The sequence below is a fragment of the Triturus cristatus genome, chromosome 7, assembly GCF_964204655.1.
Source record: "Triturus cristatus chromosome 7, aTriCri1.1, whole genome shotgun sequence".
Taxonomy (NCBI): Eukaryota; Metazoa; Chordata; class Amphibia; order Caudata; family Salamandridae; genus Triturus; species Triturus cristatus.
This window is the reverse complement of record NC_140590.1, coordinates 1,670,216,191-1,670,223,997: the sequence shown is the minus strand read 5'-3', so window position 1 is coordinate 1,670,223,997 and position 7,807 is coordinate 1,670,216,191.

The window sequence follows — 7,807 nt, the reverse complement described above, 5'->3', positions numbered from 1 at the left end:
TGTATAGTGTGCCTGATAGGCTCAAATGGTTGGCGACAAAGTGAATATCTGTATTTCCTTCTGAAAAGAAACACAAAAGTATAAAGGTACATTTTAGCTGGATAAAATATTCCAGACGTGAAGTTCGTGACCTGTAAAGTGATACATACAGTGTCTCTTAAAAATCAGAAAAACTATATAGTGTAAGTGCAGTTTTCCTGTAAAAAAGGTGGACAAAGACTAGACATACACAACATGTGAACAAGGAAAGAAGATACATTACTAGATGTTCTGCTCATCTGGGGAGATAAGATGCTGGATTTTTTGGACTAAGGGGGGGGGTGAGCTCAAAACAAGAGTCGGGAGGACAGGCAGATCAGGGAAATTGAGATGGACCAGAGGGAGTTGTACAACTCAGGGGTGCCCCAGTCTGACGTTAACAGGATGTTCTAATTGCTGGACTTCTTGATACAATATGTAACGTAATTGAGCTGTTTATGGAATATAGTCCCATCGAAAACTGGAAGCTGTTTGGGGTGGGTGGGAAGGGCCATTGAGTGTCATTTTTATTGTTGTCATGGTTTTAAAAAGGGATATTGAGATGGCTGGTACAGTACTATCTAAGCTGCTGAATTGAACGTATTGTAAATGTGAATGCTGTTCTTGAACAAAAATCTAATAAAGATATATCCAAAATAAATTGTGAAAGGGAAAGTACTTAGACAGAGGAGTGAGAACAAATAATATTAGATGGACTAGATGAAATGTTACGCTTTTGTGAGATGCGTTATACCTCTGATATTAAGACATAATGTTGATATGCTAGAGGAACATAAACAGTAACTTTAGTCACATGGGAGAGTAGCAGAAGAAGCAATATATATGTATTGACATTAGAAATTAACAACGGTTCAATTGGAATATTTCTTGTGAACACAATGACATTCAGTTCATTACATCAATCTCTGATTTACTTTCAGTTATTAAAATTTCAGTTATTGAACGGCAGAAGACAGTATGATACCAGAATATTGGAGTCTGAGAATCATCTGACATAAAGAATATTTTGCAAAAGCCCAGTGTCACTGGAGGTTATAATAATTGAATATGTTTATAAATTTTAAATATTCCACTAGATTTATGTCGGAAGACGCTTTTGTTATCAATGCTTTGACCTAAACCCCAGTGAAAATAAGAAATCCCAGATTAGGTAGTTTTGAAATATCTACGGTATTGAAAAATTACATAATAATTTAAATAAATAGGGGTTACAGTAGTGCTATGAAGTAGTGCGGTTGAAGGAGATCCAAAATATTGGTTTTATTTTCAATGCGTGCATAGATAATACAGTGGTGAGACTAAATATTTAAAGGACAACCTCTCACAGTCAAATATATTAGTCTAATACACACATCCAAGCATTCTAGTGTAGCTGTGAATGTCCTGCACCTTTTCCAGAATTGCATCCTGCTCTGCTGTCAGACTTAATGGCTTTGTCCTTTTGGGGGAGATCGACTCCTGTTATTGGCAGCTTTAGTACCTATATTAGCAGTTCCCAAATTCTCCATGATAGCAATGGAGAATGAGCATTCACCACTCAACCAATGTATGTCTACCATTGTTATATTCCTGAGTAAGGCCCATGTAGCAAATCAGCTTATTTCGAACCCTGGGCGGACAACTGTGCTATGCTCGCGTAGATTGTGTTATTTTGCACCACACGAATTGCACGTAGCACAGTGCAAAAACGCATAGCGTAGTTGGCATTTTTTGCTCACTCGCGGTCCTCAAAGTCAAGTTGGCGACCGCGAACTAGCAAAATGACATCCCGGCAAGACTTTTTTCTCGTTTCCGATCAGCAACATCAAGTTGCCGATCGCGAGCGTGAAAAATAAACCTCCCGGCGAGATTCTCAACACGGGGAGGTCAGGTTTCTCATTGCGAGTGGTCGCGTATGCTCGCGACCGCTCGTGATGAGAAACTACCAGTCTGCGTTGAGAAAGCTGCCGCTCGAGTAAAAATCTACTCGAGCAGCAGAAAACGACAGTTCGCACAGTGCAAGATGCCGTTTTCAATGATTGCACAGTGCGGACAAGCATCCGGCACTGTGCAATCATCGCAAACAGCGCACTACGCAGTACCGACAATTGCAGACAGGCAGTTAACATGAAATTGTTACAACATGGCCTCCCGGCAATGGATGGCAATGTTACCTTCATGGTTGAGGCACACGAAGAATTCAGAACAGAGGTATTCTATTCTTGGATTAAATTTCCCACCTGCAGATGCGCACACATGGTTATTTCATGAATATATTGAAGATGAACCACCTGATGAGTATTTCCCATACTTGGACCTAGAAGTCCCATTAACTTACCAAGAGCACATCAATTGGTGTAAAAGTACCCTACTCCATACTACAAAAGATATGAGACTCGGTCCGCTCAGCAGAGAAGGAGTGACCAGGCTGGTCTTAGCTTCATACACACCGTATCCAGACATGGCTGCCTTAACATCAGCAGGAATGTGCAAACTTTACAGAGATTTTGTAAAACATTTCAGAAATCTAACACAATACGGAGACTGCTCAGACTACACAATCACACATAGCGACCATAGGTATTAGCCCACAAACACTAAATGTCATTATGGGAAAGGTTCCCAACAACCTGAAGCAAATTCCATTCTTGATAGCACAAAAACAAAAAGGTTGACTGTCCAAGTAGTATGCGTGCAATGATTGTGATACACTCACTTAGACTAAGAATCGTGGAAGCCCTCACAAATTTTAGTAGATTGATTGCCATGAGATGGTCGTACAACATCTCTGATTTCTCAACATGATAAGATCTTAGAACATTCCCTCTGTGAGCATGCTTAGCAACTGTAGAAGCAAACGGCTTTCCTTATTGCCCCTAATCCCTGAACATTAGTGTTTCAAAATTAATAAATTTACATAGAATGTCGGTGATATGTAATAGTCAGAGTTCTGAGCCCAATTTATACGTTGGCAGTAAGCATACTCCATCGCAACAGTGACTCAGTATACTTACTGCCAACAAAATGGTCCGCCCATCGAATGCAGAAGTTGGCAGACCATAGGTTTGTTAAATGGTAGCGGCAGTTTCAGTCGATAACCTTTCAAGTATTTGCCCGGCGGTAATCGCCTCTCATACCACTTGATAATTTACCAATGAAAGAGGCAGGCGCTGGAGACTGGAAGGCAGGAAACAAAGTTTTATTCCGTCGGAGCAGAACACATCAGATCAGACAGCAAGGTATCGTCACGAGGTGCTCTAACCGCATCTCTGAGACCTGGTCTCTTATACACCGGTTTATTGCTTTATTACACATAGTACATTCTTGAGATTCTCTTGATGCATGAAAGAACATCCCCTGAAGCCCCGGCTCAGATCCGATCCCACACATAGTTACAGTAGAGGTTCCCACCCTACCCGCAGTGGGAGATGGCTATCGCGCAGCAGGGAATTCCGCTAATTCCCGGGGGTGTGTGCAACCGGCCGGGTCTCAGGGGGTAGGGGCTTTGATCTACTGTAATCCCTTTGATGCGGGGTGTTTCCCTTACAGTAGGGGCAATAAACTGCATCCGCAGGACTAGGTGATGGCCTGGGACCAGTTCGGACAATGGGGCGCAGAGGAAGGGGGTTATCAAAGGAGAGGCATGACCATGTATGGGATGTCGGTCGGATGTGGTTCCGTAGCAGGGTCGCGCAGAAGGAGAGGGTTTATGGCCTATATGAGAGAGCGGGGGTGGCCGGCGCGCGGGGGATGCTCGCAGCGCCAGGGGAAAGCGCTGGCGATCGAGAGTGAGCGGGGAGAGAGTGGGGTGCCTAAAATGGCGGCCGTGCATTCGCTGTGCGTGGCGCTGGGGAGAGGCAAGATGGCGCAGATAATGTCCAGTTTGCAAGCCAAATTTACATAGTCCACCCTTTTAACATATCTCGCCAGCTTGTCTAGTTCGGATTTATCCCCATAATACTACGGACTTCCACCTCATAAAGGGCTTTCATCCGTTCTGTTTCAAAGTTCAAAGTCTTAGGGCAGATGCAGTTCATAAAAAGCGAACATAAAGGTGGCAGACACTGAATCCCCAAACAACATCCACATAGTACCACAATCGGTATTAGGATAAATGAAAACAGCCTCCATCCCCAACTTTTAATAGCGTCCCAAAACCAACTCCCCAGCGACCATTCTTCTTGCTCTTGATGGACCTCTGTGGACAGTCGGTGGAGGTGTTCAATTGCTTGTAGACTGAGGGTGAGTTATCTGGTACGTAGGTACAACAGCTGGACCCAATGATGCGGCATGCTCCTCCACGATCTGCCAGAACCACGTCTCGAACGAGGCGGTTCTGAAGAGCCACTAAGCGGACGGCCTGGAGCTCGGCGGTGTTGTTGGCGAGGGCGTCAGCCGTAATGTTCATTGCCGTTTCGACTGCCTGGGTTAAGTGGCGGATGGCACGGCTGTTTGCCATTGGACCCCAGAGTGGAACAAGGCCTTTTACTGCGTCCATGAACTGCGCTCCGGTGGAGTCGGCTTGTACAATGTCTTTGGCACGTTTCTGTCGGTGATGGTTTGCTGGAGCCACATATGTCGGGGGAAGGACAAAGGCGATGTAGCAGGTGCCTCCCAAACCTTTCGGGAGCCAGGTGTAGGCCTTAGTACCACAGACGAAGTACATATTCGGGGAGGCAACAAAGGAGGGTGGGTCAACTTAGTCCAATGTTCGGGTGATGAGGCAGGAGCTGTGGCCCACCAGCTGTGCCCCCAGGCCTTCGAGGCATACAGATCCAGTGATGTTGATGACGGACAGGGCCACTGTTAGGGTGGCGGCCGTCCGTTTTCGGAGGTAAGAGAAGGTGGGTCTGGCTGGATTGTTGAACACTTGCATTTCAACTCGTTCTTTGGCAGGGATGTCCATGTGAAAGGAAGTGTTCGATCTCAGAGGGCAGAAGAGGGCGGAAGTTCTACCAGTTTTGTTCAGCCAGAACCCATGGTAGAAGTGTGACATGGTTCTGCCGGAAGTGGCATTGTCCTTGTAGCTCTCCTGCAGGAGGATCAGCCAGGCGAGGCAGGAACCATGGACAGAAAAAGGTGAAGGGATGAAAGGGATTGAGTGCCCAGTGGCATGTGGTAGCAATCCACAGATCCAGCAGTTAGTGGCGTTGGTGGCAAGATTGTGTTGGTGGAGCAACTGCACAAAAGAGTTATTCCAGAACTCCTTACGCCTTTCTCGGAGTTGGGGTGAAAGTGAGATCAGATGGTGTTCCTTCGTGGTGGTAGGTTGAACGGTGGTCAGCAATGTCTTATGAGCGGGTGTGTTCTCCTCCATGATCCAGAAGGTGACCATGAGGAGAAGGCAAAAGAGAAGGGTAATGAAAAGTGTAATAGTCTTTAAGCTGTGCATTCTGTCAGTCTTTGGGTTTCTGTAGTGGATCTTCGGACGTCCGGTTGCTTCCATCATCTTCATGTTGGGCGCTTCCATCACCTTCAAGAGACTCGGTAGCGGGCAGAACCACAGACTTTGTTTAGTTTTTCTCCTGGTGGCCTTTGAGGTGACTAGGCTACCGCTCTGAGATTTCCACTTAGCCTGTGGTCTGCTTAGCCGAAGTTCTCTCCTTTCGTCGCAAGTTATACCCTTCTTTGGATGGCACAGTGGGATCGGGATATTCAATCAATTCAAGTGTCTCTGTATCCGGGCAGCGGCTCAGGGATGGTCGGTCTTTGTCCAGAAGTTCCTCTTGGGCGGTGACGTTGTCCGTGGTTGTCAGGGTCGGTGATACCTTCTTGCAGTGGTGTGCATGCAGCCAATTGCGTTTCCCCTCCACTCGAAGAGCTGTTCGGGTGGTGATCAGGACTTGCAGGGGGCCCGTCCACCGGGGCTCCAGACTCTTGGTGCGCTGGAAGTTACGCACTAAGACGAAGTCACCAGGTTGGATGTCGTGCCCGGGGCCCCTGGAAACATCGGGAATGGCGTGCAGCACCTGCTGATGGATGATAGACAACGTTTTAGTTAGATTGTACAGATAATCAGACATGAGGACGTCCGGGACGTCGTGGATGGATGTCGGTTTTGGTGCAGTCCAAAGGTTCATGGGCCGCCCGAAGACGACCTCGTAGGGGGTTAAGTGGTGTTTGGTGGGGGTGGAACGCATTGATAGCAATGCTAGTGGGAGAGCGTCTGGCCATCTTAGCCCTGTGGTGGCGACTATTTTTGCTATCTTAAGCTTCAATGTGGCATTGTGTCGCTCAACCAGGCCTGCAGATTGGGGATGGAAGACCGCATGGAATTTCTGTTTTACACCCAACCCTTTTAAGATGAGTTGGATAACTTCGGCTACGAAGTGGGGGCCGTTGTCGCTCCACAAAATTCGACAAAGGCCGTATCGGGGGGAAGAATTCCTTCAGTAGTACTTTTGCGGTAGTCATAGCGGTGTTGTCATGGGTTGGGTAGGCTTCCACCCACTTGCTGAAGGCACACACAACGACAAGTACATACTTTAAACCTTGGCACCTTTCTAGCTGGACATAGTCCATTTGTAGGACTTCAAAGGGGTGATTGGGGACCCCAAACCCTCCCCGGGGTACAGCAGTTCCTTTCCCAGGGTTGTGTTGGAGGCATACTAGGCATTGTTGGACCAGACGTTTGGCTGAGTCTGGTATTCTGTCGTTGTGCCAGACTTTGGAGATGAGTTCGATCATGGGGGCAGACCCTATGTGTGCGGGGGAGTGTGCCATGGTCAGCATGGGGATCAAGTATGAGTCGGGTAGCAACCATTTGTTCGAGTCTTTAGTTCGCCAACAACCGTCATCGTCCTTCAATCCCACCCGGGCCCATTCAGTTAATTCGTGTGGTGTGCTGGCTAGTTGGATATCCCTAATTGTTTCCCTAGCATCCTTCCATTTCTCAGTTTGTGACCTGGTCACGTACATACGGGTCGTGGACCTATTCTCGGCTGTGGTTCGGGCAGAAATGTCAGCTAGTGCATTTCCCTGTCCTATAATGTCTGTCACCTTCTTGTGTGCCTGGCATTTGATCACAGCTAACCGTGTGGGGAGGAGGACTGCTTCGGTTAGGGCAGAGACTAGATCTCCATGCAGGATGGGTGTGCCATGAGAAGTCAAGAATCCCCTCTCTTTCCATGAGCCCAAAGTGGTGAACTACCCCAAAGGCGTACTGACTGTCTGTGTAAATGTTTGCGGTTGTCCCTGCTGCCAGGATGCAGGCTCGTGTGAGGGCAATTAGTTCCGCCGCTTGCGCGGATCGCTGTGTGATGCGGGCTGTCTCAACAACTGTTCGAGCTGTGGTGACTGCATAGGCAGCTGAGGTGGTGCCATCGGGGAGCTTGATGCATGAGCCATCCACCCACAGTTCTCCGTCAGGGTCCGGGAAGGCAGTATCCCGGAGGTCAACCCTACTCTTGGTTTGTTCGTCGGTGAGGGTCACGCAATCATGTATAGGGGATGCATTGGGGTCAGGGAGAGGCAGTAGTGTAGCTGGATTCAGAGTGGTGCATCGTTTCAATGTGATGTGGGGTGCAAGCAGAGTCAGTTCATAACCAGTCAGTCGTGCGCTAGTCAGGTGTTGAGTCTTGGTTTGGTTCAGGAGGGTATCAACAGCATGGGGTACCAATACTGTGAGGGGCTTCGAGAGCACGATCCCCTCACTTTGCCGGATAGAGACAGCAGCGGCGGCTACTGCTCGAAGGCAGGCGGGCAAAGCTCTGGCTACGGGGTCAAGAGTGGCAGAGAAGTAGGCACAAGGGCGTTGCTTAGGGCCTATGGACTGGGTTAGGACAGACAA